The 19,293-nt window shown below is 41.8% G+C and overlaps 1 protein-coding gene across 4 annotated transcripts in view; it reads right to left on the bottom strand.

Moving 5' to 3' along the window:
- Nucleotides 1-19,293, bottom strand: part of magi3a (membrane associated guanylate kinase, WW and PDZ domain containing 3a) — a 151,155-nt gene that overhangs the window by 86,053 nt on the left and 45,809 nt on the right. The gene's annotated exons all lie outside the window — the stretch shown is intronic.

Raw genomic sequence — 19,293 nt, 5'->3', positions numbered from 1 at the left:
TAATGTTTAAAAACACATGCAAAACTATGAAAACCTTTGGACGCATTCTGATTAAAATTGTGTTTCTAACATGTTCTTGTAGCATTTTTCTGATGATGGAGGATATAGAAAAATAAGCTCAAGCTTATTTCTAAGTAATTTAGACAAAAAGAAATGCTGTTCAAGAAAGAGCTTATTTGTGACGTGGAAAATACGACGGGTGGGCCACAAGCTCCCTGCTCCGTTTTGCAACGGGTAGGGGAAGGGGGCGGAGTTGCCCCATGCCAAAGGTCCCACCCACAACTTATATGCAAATTTTTATTGAACTACTGCTGCCTTGCAGAAACTATGTCCTCAAAAAACCACACACATCTTTGATTTTGGCTAAAAAACACATCCTCATAAAATAAAAAAGACCACTGGGATCAGATTTCCTTTTTTGTGCAACTTTTTTCACTTTACTTGGATACATTTATATTGGCAAGCTGTTTTTAAAATAACTTTTCCCTCATTCCTGGTTATAAACGAAAAAGAAGGTGAGAAAAGACATTACAGGGAGAAAACTAGGGGTCTTTCATTATAGTTGCAGATTGTTATTCAATTTTTGAGCTTTTTTTGTTAAAAAGTGTTATCTGAAAAAAATTCTAAATCAACCAAACAAAGAGGGAAAATATTGAGTTTCACAGTCTGTATGCAGTCACCATCAATAGCTGTTTAGTTGAGGGTTTTTTTGGTCTCTTTTCTTTGATTGATTTTTTTGTTATGGCAGTAGAATCTCCGCAGTGCTACAACACGTTTTGTCATTTAGTCCAATCGAATAGATGAGGCTAAATGCAACTAATTTAGTGTTAAAGAATGGAGGGAAAGTCAAAAGCAGGCACTCAGAGAAAAAAAACACATTTTATGAAGCAGCAAACCTTGGGAAAGAAAACACCACTATGGAGGACTCCGTTTACATGTTGATTGTGTTCCAGTTTCCTCGTTGTCGCATGGTAAACAAACTAACCTTACAAAAACTACCGGGAAAGTTGCAGAAATAAAAATGATTGACAAGCATGAAAAGTCCCTGTAAAGTCCAAATATTGCATAAATATCCATTTATTAGGATTTCTGATCCATCTAAATAAGATTAATCTCATCTTCCACTTTATTTTCAAAATATCTTTAACATCAGAGATGAACTGCCTCACCTGAACACCTGAAAGCATCAATGTGAATCCAACACAGAGACAATGGATGGACAAATAGAAATTCATATTTTTCTTTATTGTATAATTTCGCTTCAATGTGATATAACTGAAAATCAGATACTGATACGAAAACGCACAAAAGAGGTGTACATACATTAAAACACTTGGGCTCCCTTGTGGCTACATAGTTAGGCTGTAGCGCAAAGGGTCTTGCCTGAGCAGACGCACTGGATGAAGCTCATCACGCCCCCTAGGAAATGAACCCCGTTTTCACATGCGCCAGTCTTGCACACTTGCTGCAAAATACTACATATTGATAGAAAAGCTCTGCTTTGCCACTGTGCAATAGTTAAACTGATGATAGGAAGATTGCAGGTTCGATTTCTGCTCTTGAAAGCCTCGAGTCAAAGAGACCCTGGGCAACCTACTGAAACCCACATTGCTCTATGTTTCCTGCTAACGGCAGCTCTGCTAAGAGTGTGAGTGCACACGAATCATTGACACTATGACGGCAAAGGACCTTGGGCCTTAAAAACCCACTCCAATCCTCTTCTGATCCATTTTAAAGGCGTTCCCAGTGGTCTTTTAATTATGCTCATGACATTTTTAGCCTATAAAGCCTGTGACATTTTCTAGGACATAGTTTCTTCAGAGCAGCAATAGTTAACTAAAAAAATACACCTCTGAGATGTAGCCGGAACTGTTAACGCAGAGTAAGCTTTCTGTAAGTAAGCCTTTCGGTCACCCATATGTTTACTCAGTCTCTTACTAGCTTACAGCTTTTTCTTTATATACGTCCTCCATCGTCAGTAAATTTGCAATGTCAAAACATGTTAAAAAGAACAAAAACACAATTTTCAACTGGTTGGGTCTTTAAGGAAGGCAGAAAAGCAATAAGTAGATGCCACGGACCACAATCCCAGCCAGCAGTGGTTTAAAAGTGGGCAGAAAATTTGAGCCCCAAAGGGTTTGTCCGAGTTCCGCTGCCCAGGGCCTGGCAGAGCAACCGAGCGGCGCCGCCCAGGGGCCAGCAGAGCTAGCTAAGGGGTTCATCAGCCGGCTGGCTAGTGTAGGGAGCCAGTCCACTGAGTGCCCACTTAAGCCAACGTGGGCAAACACAGGTGGAACCACCACGGAAACTGTGGACAAAGCCATTTGGGGCCATTTCTGCCCAACTTTTAAACCATATGGGGCCCACTTGGCCTTGCTGGCTGGGATTGAATTCAGTCTAAAAGGCTTCTGACAGAAATTAAATTCATAACCAATCTGATTCAAAACCCTTGTGTGTAACCCTTGTGCTATCCTAGGCACTTTACCATTGGGAGTTGGGTCATCTAGACCCACTAGACAGTGCACTGAACCTTTATTCTTCAATGATTTGTGATTTTCACTGGCGTCCATGGTTTACATGAAATCTTTCTACCTTTATCCACCTTTGTCATAGTAGGAATAACACATCAATGTAAGGGTGGGGTCATCTAAGATAGCACAAGGGTTAAATAAACTGATTTGATTCACCAGATTTCTAATTGTTAATGTTATTTCAAAGTTAAACTTCACATTTGTAATTTTTTTTTTTTTGCGTAAGGTTTCCAATTCTTTTTGTAAAACTATGTCTCACTGCACAACCAATCCCCATCCCTAATAATGATCACTGGTGACTCCCCAGCTTCAGCCAACTGAAAAGGTGTTTGAACAGGAATGGGGGAGGGGTTGGTGGCTACATTCTTTTACAACAAAATAAACACAAGCTCTCAAGTCCACCTGGTTCCCAGCCCTTAGTTTACGATTAACAGGTCTGTCTTTCAAGTTGAAGGTACCACTGTGGGAAAAACTGTGAACCACCAGCAACATGACTACAAACACCAATATTTTTCCAACAAGTGATAACATATTCTTTAAAAAGGGGTCAGGTTGTGGTTCTGTGAACTGAGAAGACTAACTGCTTCTAATGATGGAGTTTTCGTCTAGAAAAATGGTGGTACATTTGTATTTTTTTGTTGGCCATCTTGCAAACAAAGGTTCAGTTGACAGTAAACAGTTTTGCAGGTTTTTGTGTAAAACTGATTTCAATTCATTGGCTCCAGGGAGGGCCTAGGATGGACTGTTAGACTGGGGCCTTGCCTCCAAAAAGTAAAGGAAGATAGATGGATTGCTTTGAAATGTTCTCGTCGTTATCTATAATGTATTAATAATAATTTAGTACGAGAATGACAGTTCCTTACATGACTATCTGACCAGATAAAAAGGAACAAAGGTAAAAGTACTTTGTACTGATTGCTCCTGGCCTTTTTCTGTCTGATTAACCTTTTTGGTGATTGCTGTCAGTCTTGGTGTGGAATGAACAAGACCTCAATGAAATTGGGGCAAAGATTCTAATAAAGACAAGGGCATATTCAAGGATTTGATGACTGCGAAAGCAAGGCAAATAAGGAATTGGATTCTAAGAGAACAAAGGCTACATGCGTACACAGCATGGAGCTTTTCAAATAAGAATACTTTGCGTTTGGCTCTTCAACGTCTGCCTTCATTCCCAGTGTAAATCTTTGAAATTGTGTCCATTGAGGAAGAGCATTCCTGTGCTGGCTTCAGAGCCATCTGAGGGAAAAGCAGGCAGGAGACAGGAAGAAAGGGAGCAACATTCAGATATCAACTGCAACAGATGACAAGACCGTGATCTAAAATCCTGCCAGATTAGTGTCAAATATTTCGCCATACATTTACGTTGCGGAGATGAAAGAGTTTGATCACCGGTATGAAGGAGTGGCATCAATCTTCCAGGACATAAACTCTCTTAATCCTTTAAGTAATAGCAGTTTTTTTTTTAGCACAAACTCCAGCCTCGTACTTTAAACTTTCGAGACTAGCAACTAAATTTAAAACTGGCACAGAGGGAACTACTTTAGAGATGAAGAGTAAAACGTAATGGCACAGAGACTACCGAATGAATTGTGGTTTTTTAGACTACTAAAAAAGGGTTTGATATCCTTTCAAACCGCATTCTCTCTTATTTTTCCTAGGACTGCAAAAGATTCTACAGCTCTCCGACTGTGTACAGAATGAATGTTAGAAGACTAAAATGACCTGAATATCGTGCAGTGTAACACCTCTAAACCCTGTTTTTCCTACCATTTTTTAAATGTGTATGTTATCAAACAACAAGCCTTCCATTTCTAATTTGCCAATATTTGTAAAAGGCGATTCTAAAGAGTTCATTACTTCAAGCTTGTAACCATTAGGAAGATTTCAACTTTGCATTAACCCTTGTGCTATCTTAGATGACCCCACCCTTACATTGACGTGTTCTCCCTACCATGACAAAGGTGGATAAACGTGGAAAGATTTCATGACACCAGTGAGGTTCACAAATCACTGAAGAAAAAAGGTTCAGAGCACTGTCTAGTGGGTCTAGATGACCCAACTCCCAATGGTAAAGTGCCTAGGATAGCACAAGGGTTACGGACATTTGTTTTAATGCCTCCTTGCTGTATACTTAACTAACACTAATGATGCAAAACATTTTACAAAGTCACAGACTGGGTTTAACAAATGCAAGGGCATGCTTTAAAGACCTGCTGATCTAAAAAAAATGAACAGCTCTAACCTCCTGCAGTAATAACACCAATATTATGAGGGGGGGAACATTAAGGACTCGGTTTTCATGACCCAACAGCTGAATGCAGCCTCACATCAAAGTCTAACACCAGCTGTGTGAAAGGAGAGGAAGAAAGAATTAAGCTTTTTGAAAGTCAAACGAGAAAACCCAAGTTGGTTGAAGACTGAAGAAAAAAAAAACCTGACCCGCCCGGTTTCACTCCTCCGAATGTAAAGTTTGGAGAGGGCAGGGGGTAAAGACCTCAATCCCCCTTTGGTTTTGGGGTCAACCCCCCAATGCAGGGCAGATTTCATTACAAAACATTTATAAAATACGAACATTTAGCAAGTATTTGTCTATGAAGACTGTCATTCATCCAGGTTGGTTCCATTGTAGTAGGTTTAGGGGTTGTCATCTGGACTTAAAACCAAGTCCAGATGACAACCCCTAAACCTACTACAATTGAGCAAGTATTGTCAAGTAGGTAAGTATTTATTTAGCACTTTTTGCAATATAAATTTACAAAATGCTTTCCAAAATAAAGCATTAAACCAAAACCCAAACACAGACAGGTCAGAACATCCTCTGACACTGACAGGAGCCACTAAAAGTGAAGATAAACGTTAAAATAGATCAACCAAGATCAACTAAAGCCTTTCTCAACAGAAACGTCTTGTCCAGGAAGCACTCAATAGAGTAGATCGGATGTAGTGACAAAGGAAAGGAATTCCAAAGACGAGGAGGGACAATTTGAAAAGTGAGACTTTTTTTTTAACCTAACCAAACATTAACGGTGCAACAAAAATTGCGAGCAATATTGAAACTATATCCAGCTGTACAGTTTTGAGCCAGATGCCAGATCAGATGAAAAAAAAAAGAAGTACATGGATCTAATTGTCAAGGAGCTTGTGGCCCGCCCAATGTATTTTCTATGTAACAAATGTGATCTTTTTTAAACAATATTTTTGATGTGTTCCTGATTTACAAGGATTTGAATAAAGAAATATTCAGAAATGCAATTTAGTGCTTAATTTTTGGTCCAGTAGACATGAAGAATAGGGGGTTAAAAGGGTCAGTAATCTGTTTTTCTGTGCAAGGCTCTTAAAAACTAAAACTAAAATCTTAAAATCTTTTTTTTAAATGTTCCTGGAAGCCAATGTAACAAAGGACAACAGAGTTATTTGTGCCTGTTTACTGGCTCCAGTTAAAAGTTAGCGGTTTAACCACAACAGCTTGTGGAAGACCCTCCTCTGTTCAAGCCCTCCAACAAAACAGCCTGGATTTGCTCTGACCTCAACCTGCCCAACCCGACCTCAACCTCATCATATTTTGGGCAAAATGGACAAAACAGACAGCTTTCTTGGGCATCATGGGAACCTCATCTGATAAATGCTCTGCGCACCCCAACATTCACGAAGTTGTTTGTTAATGACCAATAAAAGATCTCCCCTACATAAAAGCAGCTGTGGATGTACAATGTTCCCCAATGTAACATCTTCTGCGTTTGAATATGGGAAAATTTCACCTAGCTGAATGTAGCAGGATGATTGATACTGGAGCGGCTTTTTGCGTAATAGCCAATATAAAGGCGTGTTATAGTGCAAATGAGGCCAATGGGCCTGCTGCACATAGAGAAGCCAAGAAATGTTTGACTGCCCTTGAAAGCTGGCACAGTGAGAGAGCTGCAGCATGTTCCAAGCTGGAAATAAGAAACTGGACGAGACTTTGAAGGCCCCCAGTTAAAGCTCTTATGTGGAGAGTAGAGAGCTGGTCACAGAGCATGACAACATCCCATAATTCTCATCTCTTCTTTCAGACAATTCGCAGCATATGTTTGTGAGAATGTTGAAAGACTGAGGGGATGACAGTTTGTGTCTTCAGGCATCTTCAACACTTAGAAAAGTGGTAAAAACAAAACAATCAGTTCATTTCTTTCCAATTTTTTGCATTTGCTAAGAATTTTGCTCCTTTAAAAATAGTTTTTAAAAAACAATAACATTTCTTTGCATCATGCAAAAACACGTAGAAGCACACAGGAAGACGGACAGTTTTCTAAACTGGATAGTTTGGACAAAAATAGATTAAATGATGTTGTCTTACCTGTCAGAGTCCGTCAGAGTTGATGGAAACATGGAAAAAAAGAGAGAAATATGCGTTAGTCTTTATGAAATAAAAATGTTCATGTTAGCGCACAAACTGAGACAGATAGGATTTTATTTCTAGAAAATATTCTAAGGTGGATTCCTTCCATGAAAGGTGGTGCTGTACTGGTGCACAGCACATATCCCACCCTAAAGAGTCACATCTGCTGGTTTGTGAAGCCATACAGACGACTTCCAACAAGCTGTCTGTATTGTAGCCCAGTGGACAAGTGGTAGAGTGTCCACCCTAAGATTGGGAGGTTGTTTGTTCAAAATCAAGATTCTAAAAGTGGGACCCAATGCCTTAACAAGTTTGATTGATTGGTTTTGTGACTGCAGCTCACTGCTTCCATGCCCCCAGGAGATGGGTCAAGGGGGGGGGGGGCACATTATCCTAGATACTATTGGGGAAGGTACACCCTGGACAGGTTACCAGCCTGTTGCAGGGCCCATTCATATTCAAAACTTACTATATTAGGTCAGAGAAACTCATAAGCCCATCTTCTGAACTTATTGAATCCCTTTCGGGGTCATGGAGCTGCTGGAGCTTATCCTAGCAACTATGGAGTGAAGGCGGGGTACACCCTGAACAGGTAGCCAGCCAGTCTGTTTCAGTGCCCATTCATATTCATCACTAAGTATTGAGAGGATGACCTCTAATAAACTCATACATGCTTGAAAATGTCAAATACAGGAATGTGAAGGGATGAAGGAGTGAGGAGCCGTTATTGCTTTTAAATGTCCTGTGTTTCCTCCTTGTGATGTTTCAGGTTTGAGACAATACAAACGCCTGGGATAAAAACAATTCAGATTTGACCAAATGGTTTTTGTTTTTCTGGTGCCAAACCGACCATAACAGTCACATTAGGGATTGCAAGCAGTTTTCCAACATGCTGACGTCTTTTCACTGATTCAACAAACTGCCCACATTTAACCTTTTTCCTCCCAGATTCATTCCATGCAAATAAAAGTTCCAACAAATTTCTACAAGATGTTCCAACAACCATGCACCAAAAAAACACTCAGACATTCAGATTGTGTTTAATGTTGGTGGTAAATAAAATGTCAACAACCGCCCTAGAGTCCACAATCTGTAAGCACATCTGCATGCAGAAGATCTTAGTCCTGCTCTTCCCAAGATCGCTAAGCGTTAAATGTCATTTAATGCTGCTGTCTGAACCCAAAGGCTTACCATAGTCGCTTTTGGCAGATCCGAACAATCCATCACCCAACAGACAGCCTCTCCTGTCATTACTCTCACCGAGACTGACACAAGAGGGGAAGACTTTTTTTCCCCCTCTTTTTAACCAGCAGGCACACTGCTTGGTTCCGCCATCCATCCATCTGTTGGCCCACCCTCGCGCTCATTAATTCTGCCCGTCCCCTGGTGGCTGCTAGGTGCTGCAATGTGATTAAGCGTAAACAAACCGGTGCCGGCCGGAGAGAGATGCTGACGGATCTTTCTCGTCAAGGTTTACGGGGCTGTTTGAGTCGGTGGCCTCCAAAACCCAGCACCAGCTGATGGTGTGGGACAGGAGACGAAATGTTGATCTGTTTCCAATCATGTAACCTCTACTGATCATTTTATATTGCACTACAATTAATCATGGCTGCACGGTGGCGCAGTGGTTAGCGCTCCTGCCTCACAGCAAGAAGGCCCCCACTCAAAGTCCCAGGTGGGAGGCCCATCCAATAACACACTCTATTTTGTTCCTTGTTACTCTAAATTGTTTTAAGTTATGGCTGTGTGATTAGTGGACCTGCGACAGACTGGTGGCCCCGCCAGGGTGTCCCCTTCCTTCGCCCGCAAATGGCCAGGATAGGCTCAGTCAGCCCCGTGACCCCAAAAGGGACAAAACGGGTTTAGAAGATGAATGAATGACTCCAACTGATCAATAATCAAATGACCACCATTAAGACTCATGATATTGAATGAAAAAAACTCTTTAACCCTTTAATGCTAGAGATGTCACTTGCGATGTCTAAATGACACACCTCGTTGAGCTACCGTGACTCTCTGACTGTTTACGCAAATAACACATTTCCAGCTGATTCTACAGCTGGAACGCAAAACTTTTAAGTAGTGAAGTGCTTGAAGTGCTAAACGCAAAATCCGCTGATTCTGATTGAGACAGAATTGGGTGATTTACGTTGATTGTGTAAATCAACTAAACCAAAAGAACACATGGACTGTTTACGCGATGAACGTAAATCTGCTGATTCTGACACGGAGAAAAGTGGCATATCACTGCAAAGCCGATTTTGCCTTTAGAGTTTTTATGCCACTGCAAGCAGGTGAAGAGGAACTATTCCTTAGGAAGGGAATGTGCAGCTTTTTTCAGCAAAAGAAATTCTAAAGCCACACGGTTAGGGGCTGGGGACATTGACCTGGCTGCTCTAAGCGCTCAGTCAGAGATTAATCAACCACAGAGGGGTTTCCCTCTGTTATAGCGTGCGTCCTCAGAGGCTTGACCTTTGTCGCTGCTCTTGTGACCGCGCTGGAAAAGGAAGTGGATGATCGAGATGGAACAAATTTAGTCCTGTTTGCAACTTTTTTTGCAGAACACATCTTTGCGGTGTGCAAAGAATCCAAACCGATGTGCTCCGGTTCTAGAAAAAAATGCAGAAGTGCGATAAGATTGTTGCTCTCAAAGAACTGTATTTGGGATTTAACATACCTTGTATGAAAATTTAAGCAGATGTCAGAGTGCAGGCTATTAGAAGCTTGATTTCCTTAGAAGTGAAAGAAGGACTTTGGCTGACAACCGGTGATGTTACAGGACAAGAACCGTTTTGAAATAATCACTAATGACTCTTTGTTATTTGAATGTGTTGTCGCTGTTATTGTCTTCTCTGTGACAGAGCTGCGGTCTATAAAGATGCAATTTGATCTGGCGGCATTTCACATCCTTGACCCATTGAGAACTCATTAACGGCTCACGGGATGTGAGGAAAATGCGTGTGCAGACTTCCGGGAAACCCAAATGGCTCTGAACCAGAGGGATGTACGCAGGGACCTGCACTCCCACCGAATAAGACCAAGAAGAGTCAGAGGGACCTGTGACTGAGCAGTAAACTTTGGTAGTGATTGGATTCTTTACATCTGAGATTCGTTTTTTTCATAGACGCCTTTAAAATAAATAGAAGCCTTGAAGAATAATAAATCCATCTCAACTTGCCATTAATATTTTCTCTCTTTCAAGCTTTTTGCAAAACTACTCAGCAGTTCATACTAAAACTATCACTACCAGATGTCAAAAAAATCCTTGTTCTGTGTTTTAAAAGCAAACTAATTTGAGAACTAATGCTACTAATTGTCATATTACTATCGTTTTGTTGCAGTTGAGTAATTTAGTTAATTAAGTTAAAGGACCTCCCCCCCCATCATATTTAACAATATGTCCACAAACTTCAATGATGCAACCAGCTTTCATTTTGGCCTTGACTAACTCATACCTAACATGGCAACAAGAGCAGCACCAAATACTACTGATCTTAGGGTCTAAGCCCAGAAAAGACTCCAAATAATGAGTTCTCTTGAAGTCTTGCTACATGGCTGAAACATTTATTCTCACTTTCCTGAGTTCAACCAACACCTGTCCAAAACCATCCATCACCAAGGACCTGTGCTGTGGGTTGGAAATGATTAGAATCTGTTTTTGGATGCCGCTAATCGCGTCCTCTCTGAAGATGGCAGCCCTAAGAAGAAGTCTTTTAACGTGGAAATGGGGGGGAACAGGGGTTCTAACAGAGCATGGTGCTGCGTCAGTGTTATGGTCTTATTTTAGCCCGACGCAGAGCGGTGTAAAGATGGCCTCCAGCCTCCTGAAGAATCCCTACTGCTTTGAGAGAACAGGCTCCACGAAAAAACGTGCCGTCGATTTGCCTAATTACACTGCAGGGAGATATAAAACAAATGATTGCAGCTGAACGCTACAGGAACGGGTGGAACCTTTTCCTCCGGTTTATTAATCGCCGGGGAGAGATGCGGTTCCAGACGTGTGGCGACGTTACTGCACACGTTGATTACGCGAGGAGCGGCGGGGTTTCAGGATTCCAGAAGGAGTTTGTGCTTAAAAGGTCATGCGGTGCATTAGAGCAGCCACACGTGCCTCTGAGTTATAGTACAGATGAGCTGCATCTGTATGCAACCCGACAAATCGTCGCTAAGAAAAAAACGGTTAAGACCGAGAAAGTTCCCAGACACCTCACACCTGCTTCGTTAAATAAATTGTTGAAAGAATGAGTGAAAAAAAATCCACAAGAAGTGTAACAGTGAAGTGAAGGTAGTGAAAGGAGGACCATGTGAGATGGTTCCAATGATTAACAAATGCAACATCAAGTGAAACCAACTCCTTAATTATCACTCCATTTGGTTAATTCGATAGAAGACAGTGCAAAATTATTTGGGCCGGCTGTGTTATCAACAGCTAGAACTAATTAGTTTTGAGATGCTTTTTAATTATAGAAGCCTTTCTGGAATTATCCACGCTACCTGAGTGTTTTCTCAGCCCTGTCAATAGGGTATGAGGCAGAGAGAGGGAGTTATAAAAGGGGAAGCGAGCAAAGACACAGGAAGACAGAAAAAACTGGAACAGTCTATAAAAACAAAGGAACGCAGCAATGACCATTATTCTGTCATGATAGGTAACAAGCTAAATAAAGAGATGAATCTAATAATTAACACGAAGAACACTGAAGAAAAGGCTGAGACTGATTTTAAAACAGATGTTGATATTTTAGCTGGGAAAGGCGGAGTCCATCACATTTGTACATTATTCATTTTTTCATTCATCTTCTAAACCTGCTTTTTGCCTTTCGGGGTCACGGGGCTGCCGCAGCCCATCCCGGCCACTCGTGAGCGAAGGCAGGGGACATCCTGCACAGTCTGTAGCAGGGCCATAATCACACACACATGCACACTCACATACATCCACACCTATAGACAAGTTACAGTCACCAATTCATCTAATAATAATAATAATAATGGATTAGATTTATCTGTGCTTTTCCAGACACTCAAAGCGCTTACATTGTGTCCATTATTCATTCACTCCTCATTCATACTTGGTCATGGTAAGCTACTGATGTAGCTACAGCTGCCCTGGGGCAGACTGACAGAGCCGTGGCTGCCAGTTCGCGCCTACGGCCCCTCTGACCATCACCGGTATCATTCATACACATGCACACGCCAGTGGAGCCACACTGGAGGCAAGGAGGGTGAAGTGTCTTGCGCAAGGACACAACGACAGTTGGCTAGGGGGAGCGGAGATTGAACCGCCGACCCTTCGATCATTGGACGACCTGCTCAACCACCTGCGCCACTGCCACCCTATGAAGCATGTTTTCGGACAGTGGGAGGAAGAAGGAGTTAAGCCCACACATGCATGAAGAGAACATGCAAACTCCACACAGAAAGGTCCCCCTCCATTGGTGGGTTTTTTTTTTCAGGTCCCCCACCGGGGACGTGAACCAGGGGCCTTCTTGCTGTGAGGCAAGAGCGCTAACCACTGCACCACTCATGTGTAAAATCTGTTATCTCTTTAAATCAAAACCGCTGCATGATATTGGACCATTTAGGGTCAAAATCACACAACAAAGTATAAATATGACTGCCAGTTTTGACATCACCACCTTTTGAATGTCTGACCAGCTTGAGATAAACGGTAAACACCATTCATGAGAATTTTCATCATATGTCTTCAAACATTTGCAAGGTGGTCTTTGTTTCTTTGTAAGATGCAGCAGCTTTTTTTATTAATGTTAATAAAGATGCTTTAATAATAGAAAAATCCTATGCACTTGGTATAAATAATGAAGGGTGCCAACAATATATTACGGTATTTGATTTAGATTCATTTTAAAATTTAGAAGCCAAACCAAAAAACAGAAGTTGTGTTTTTGGAGTGGAATAAGCAAATAAAAAAACCACAAAAAAAGGCTAATGCCAGAAGTTCTTTAGCTATGATGGGGACACAATATTTACAGACATGTTTTAAACTTAAATATTTTTTTATTTGAACTGTGGGCTCTTTTTACCTTAATAACAAAGATTTATGGTCTATTTTCTTTTGTTCCTGGTTTTGATCTGTTGGATGGCACATTTTATGTCGGTGGCTGAACGTTCAAATAAACCTAAACCCTCATTTTCAGTGTTTGGTCCCTACATGAGTTCACACCTAAAAACCAGGCAGGCAAACAGTAGCCTGCCTGGACCAAACAGGTTAGTGTGAAAGCGCCTCAAAAAAAACACTTCAGCAATCAATGTGTCACTGAATTTTAGATGATCAGGACTAAATCTTATCTTGAGTTGCAAGCAGAAGGGAAACGCAGGCCTTGTGTCTTTGCAATGAGTCGTGCTGTGACATAAGGGACAAAACATTCAGATGCAATCTGATACGCCGTCATTCACTTGGCAATTTGGCCGTGCCGAGAGCTCTGACCACCTCCACGCCCCCCAGCGCAACGCGCCTATCGGCCTTCTCCTGGCTTTTACAGCTTTTCCTCAATCCCCACTTATCTTCTTTCTGTCAGCTGCTTTGGAAGAGGTCATTTTTTTTATCCAGCCGTGCCCATTTTCCTTTGCTAACTTGCAATCATCCGTCCCAATTCCTCACAAGAGCATAAAAATGACTAGAACCTTAAATAATCAGAGAAACAACTCTTCAAATCTGCAAATCTCTCTCCTCCAGAGATCCTCCCCGACCTCTGTTTGGAGTTTATACCGAAACATTAACACGATCACTGAAGCCATCCAGCTTAAGAAATGATGGATCACGCCGCCGCCAACCGCTGCATTTACATGCCGCTTTTTAAATGCCGCTTTTTAAATGCCGTCTCATGAGTGAAACAGAATGGTGAATTGGCAAAAATAATTGTGTTTAATTGAAATGAAGAAAAAAAAACACTTTGGGTTAAGAGTACACTTTCCTGTTAATTTCTTAAGCGGGTTTCAACCCTAGGCCTGACAGCTATCATTAGCTAATGAGCGACTAGTAAGAGTCATTATGCAATGGTAGCTAAGGGGGATCAAAGAGCTACTTTGACCTTTGTTTTGCTTTGAATTTTGCTCTCCCCTCCTAATTGAGGCCCGGTGACGGTTTCACCCGGAAGGTTTGCAGGGTTTTGGTGGTTCGGTTCTAAAAATAAACGCAGAGGAATGACCCAAGGGCTCTTATGCCTTATGAAAACACACACACTTAGATGCACACAAGTCCGACTGACGATGTCCTCAATCAAAGGGGGTCGGTGTCCTTGGTGGAGCAGCGTGCTGAGTCACTCGGCAGGTCATTCTCCATCGTTCCCTCCCCCTTGATCATGAGCAAAAACACTGCTGGGGAGGAAAACGTAGAAATTGGACCTTTTTCTGGGCCAGATAATCTGCTTGATTTAAGTGCCGGGAGCCACAGTTGGAGGACCAAGGATGAAAAAAAACTACACTCAAGGTTTATGCTCACTTGCCTTGCTGGGCTTGTTATTCTTTTGGAGATGCTATGTCAGTTAGCTGCCCCCTCGAGAAATAAACCAATGGTTTACCTTGGAAGGAACGCTGAACGATCGAAACACAGGGCCGTTAAGGCCATTTGCCTAAAAACATATAATCATAAAGCCTGTTTGGTGGAAGAAGCACACCACAGCAGACCACTAAATTACCACTCATAAGGCCCCTCTCCTCAACTTGCATAACCACACACACACACACACACACACGAAAGAGAATAAACGCAGTGCATTAACCACAAGTTCAGCTAAAGCACTTCCTTAGTGCCCGAAACTCCCGGTCTGACGACAGTGTAACGCGCTGCGTTCTGAGTTTCTGGACGTTTGAGGTCTCCCCAGTAATGCTGAATTAGTCGGGAATTACCACATTTTCCACACTATAATGCACACTTGAAGGTTTTTCCCCAAGAAAATGACAGTGCGCCTTATAATCCGTATCATCTGAAATATGGTTTATTAACTCTGGTTGTGTTTACTGATGGAAAAGCAATTTTGAGACGTAAAATGTCACTCTGCTTATTTTTTTATTTATTTTTTTACGGGTAGCATGATCACAGTAACATTTGTTTAAAGTGAACGTGCTAACGTGACTAACACGGCTAATGCTTCTAACGTGGCTAATGTGTAGCAAACAAGTTCTAGAGTTTCTGTGAACACAGTTAGTAAAGTCTGACTGACTGAAGGACTTGTTTCTGATTCTTTTGTCTAGTTTAATGCACCTTATAGTTCGGTGCGCCTTATGTCTGACAAATTCAAAAATAGACTTCAGTGTGACCTTTAATCCGATCCGGAATGCAGAAAATACATTATGTTTCCACAACTTTATCTAAAGTCACTCATTCATATTACATGAACTAAGGTTTGATGGATCCCTAACTTGCAATGGCTCTTTAAAAGAGACTGTCAAAAACAGAATCATAATTTGCTGCCTGAGGTAAATAAATGATTTAATCGCCTTACCCTCTTCCGGAGAAGGAAGGAAGTATTTGATTAGCAAAGATGAAAAGATCTGATTGAACTTTTGAAAGAGCTCCAAAGCTTTTCTCTATTATGATTTTGATCTTCTTTAGCGTAAGAAAGACTAAATCACCTTCAGGAGAAGTAAAAAGCCTAACTTTGGCTCTGAAAGCCTTTGGCGCTGCATTAGTTTAAAGCCCTGTTCTCCAAACATCACGCATGTTTCCCATGTTTCCTATGCCCAAACACACCAGCCTGGTAATGACTGTCATTACCGAGCCTCTGCAGAGCTCCATGACAAGCTGAATCAGATGCCTTTAATAAGTAGGGCAGCTTGGGAGACAGACAAAATAATAGCCCCTGATGACTGCGTTTGGCAAACACAGGTTTAGAGGAGGGATTATTTAGTCCAGACACATCAACACTGTGATTTTTAAAGGTAATCAGAGGAGAGCTAAGCGCTTAATGACAACTGTTTTATTATTACAATTAGCAACAACTACAATTGCAAAAGGAATCTATACCAGTCATTTAATAGTCTAAAGGTACAAAGATGATTTGGTCCAAAAACTGATTAAACCAAAGTTTGAAATGGTTAATTCCCAGAATGCAACATGATGTGGTTAAGCCCCGGTTGCATGCACCCGTTTGGGGCGTTGACCCCTGTGGGTTTTTGGGCTTTCCGGGCCCGTGGGGGCTCATAGAAAGGTGCACTCACATCTTAAGGGAAGCTCAAATTTGTCTTGCAGTTCCCTTGAGGCTCATCCAGCCACCTTAAGGGATGTCCTCAAAATGTAACATACATTTGCTGTGCATGTGGTAAATATATGAAGTTTTTGAAAGGATTATGCACACACTTCTGACATCCGGGTGAGGCTGTCATATGATGTCTTTTTGCCACACTCTAGCCGTTAGTACGGTGTGCACACAGGCTCCTTACTGACTGCACTCAAATGCCACATGCACGCATGTCCAGGTGATATATAAGTGCTGATAGGATGTCCATAGGAAGTGTTTCCCGCTTTGACCTCTGGATTTCAGGTCCATATTCTGCATATTTCTGTACACTTTTCCAGCCACTTGGTTATTGCCCTGCATATATGCTTCCCTGCCAGGTTTGTATACCTTGTGCTAGAATATCTCAGGTACACACTTTGCACAGCCTACACCAGGGATGAGCAACTCCAGGCCTCCAGGGCCGATGTGTCTGCATGATTTCCAGATATTCTTGCCCTACTCATGACTGATTAGCTGTTGCAGGTGTGTCCAGCCAATCAGAACATGCCAGAGAAGGGTTTTGTTGGAAAACATGCAGTAATAGGGCCCTCAAGGCCTGGAGCTGCCCATCCCTGGCCTACATCTTGGGTCTTGTCTGATGGGATAAATCTGGGCTGGTGTTTAGGCCCTGTTCCTCCACAGTTAGGATGAGTGCTTCTGTAGGCCAGCCCTTCCTAACAACTGGTAGGACTACTTCATATCAGCCGATTCCGCTATGGTCCCCCATGGCGGCTTGTCCAGACCATATTTGATGTGGCTGATATGTTTTTGTCTCTAGAACAGATTATTTTTTAAAACTTAGAAATAAAGAAAGCTTTAACAGCTGACAATAAATTCCTCAAATCACATTTTTATTCGTTAAATCTTTTATTTAATAAAGTCAAAAACTAGTGCTAGGAAAAGGTCAAAGTCCCAACAGTCAGATCACAAAATGCTTTCGTTGGGTAGATTTGACTGATCCGTCAAAATTGGGGCATCCAATTGCTGTTGCAGTCTTTAAGAGGAGTTTTGGGAGTTGATAACATTTTACAGTAAGTGTGGGACATGCATCAAGATTGGGTAAACCTTGCTATGCTGCTGCGACCGCCAACAAAAGTATTCGAGAGCATAAGAGGAATGATGTATGAGGGCTCTTCCAATGCCCTGAGAGTCCTTGAGTAAGAAGGAAGGAGGTGCTGAGCAATCGTATCATTTTTAATAACCATCGACGGGAACGTGTTTGTTTTGGCATTAAATGCCGTCACGAAGAAGCCAAAAGCTGGACTTGCTGATTGAGCACTTTGATTTACAGCCACTCTAAATGTAAACAGATGTCAGAAAACTGAAGACATATTTGTGTAGTTGATGAAGCGCCGACATTAAAGGGGGATCAGCAAAGGAGGCGCCTGTCATATGTAAAAGCAGAGCTAAGTGTGTTGTTGTTGTTGTGGTGTTGAGGACAGAGGGTGGTATTTTTTTGTGAAACCACACTGTGCTGGTTGAAAGCGGGTCCACAAACAGACGTCCAGCTGGTTTGATGGCTTCTGTTAGCACAACTGCTTCCAACTGCTCTTATCCTGCAGAAAATCTCTAGTGGATGTGTAACTTCTCTTCTTTTCTTTTTTTTAATGCAGCCGCAACTGCTGCCATGTTTAAGTGGCTCCTCGGCATACTTGGGAGGGGGAATTGCTACTTGCGCCAGTTACAGAGATAAAGCAAGGTCTCAGTCAGCGTGCTTACATCACCTCTGGGAATCAGGGAGATGTTTGTTTTTCCAGTTCCGAAGGAGGGGATCAAGCTCAACATGGTGTACATTTTCAATGTTGAAATAAAAAATAAAAAAAAACAATACATCCCACATTCCTGACATGCTGGTGATGTCTTTTTCTTTCCCTCCCTGTGCCATCTCTTGGGTCGCCTCATCGGAATATTTATGAATGTTGGCGAGTGGCCCCATTCCATTATCAAGGAGACTTCTTAGCGTGGGGCTCCCTACCCTTCCACCCCGTTCTGTCTTAGAGCCTCATCCAAAATGCAAGCAGGATTCAAAAAAATAAATAAATAAATAAAATACTTGGCCAGCACCACTGTTGATGGTGTTATGGAGAAAAACAAGAGGCAATAGAAAAGCTTGGAGAGCACTCAACTTGGGAAAATCCATACCTCGAAAAGATGAATGAAGTTTTCAAGGCTGCAAAAAAATTGACTAATTCTCTGAGGTAGGAACCCACGCTGACGTGACCCCCCCCCCCCCCCCCCCCCCCGCCCCAGTGGTGTACGTATTAGTCTATCTTTTAAAGTCCGACTCAGAACGTCTTTTGATCTATTGTCAAAGCATTCCAATTGAGTTATTATGATGTTTTTAAGCAAAATGGAAAAACCTGTCCATTTCTAGGACATAGTTTCTGCAGAGCAGCAGTAGTTCATTAGAAGGTTTCACACTGACTTGTGGGCGGGAGCCTCGGTGCAGCGAAACCTTGCCCCCACCCCCCCACCCATTGCTGAGAGCTCTCCTGTCATTCTTAATCAGTCCTTCCTGTAACAAGGCGCCCATAGCCAGATTTATTAACAATCGCAGTTGGTAACAGAATCGAGCAAACAAGATGTGGTGGAGGGCTTCCAGTCACTCCTCAGCTGCACAATGTTGTCATTGTTTCCAGCCTGATTCAGAAGTGGTTGTGCTGAATACAAACACAGACAAACAGGCGCGGGAAAGTCTGGCTGATAAGGATCGCGTTCAGAGATTTGTTTTTTTTTACCTTTCTCACTAATAAATAAGAGATTTCCTTGAAAGATGTCAATTAAAAAGGTAAAAACGTTGCACATGTTTCTAGATCCATAATTTCTTTATTTCTACTGGAGATAATGTGCAGGTTATGTAGCAGAGTGGTTCTGACCACTTAGAACCATCTCCCTGACCAAAAAATATATTCATCACCAAGAAACCGGTTGTCCAAGGTTGTCCTTTTCAGTTTGTAGGATGTTCAAAAACAAAAAGTTCCTAACATGCTCGAAAATGATGACTAAAGTCACCATGACAAACGATGGCATTGATAAAAAGAAAAAAGTGCTCTGATGCGTGAAGAGAGGATGCAAAAAATAATTAATCAAAAAAACTCCATTTAAAAAAGGGAATTCAGGACAGTCAGAGATAAGCACTGCCTCTGCCAGCACA

Source organism: Oryzias latipes, chromosome 7 (assembly GCF_053564925.1).
Source record: "Oryzias latipes strain Hd-rR chromosome 7, Olatipes_Hd-rR_3.1".
Taxonomy (NCBI): domain Eukaryota; kingdom Metazoa; phylum Chordata; class Actinopteri; order Beloniformes; family Adrianichthyidae; genus Oryzias; species Oryzias latipes.
Note: the sequence above shows the minus strand (reverse complement) of the source record. Positions and strands in the feature narration are given on the sequence as shown.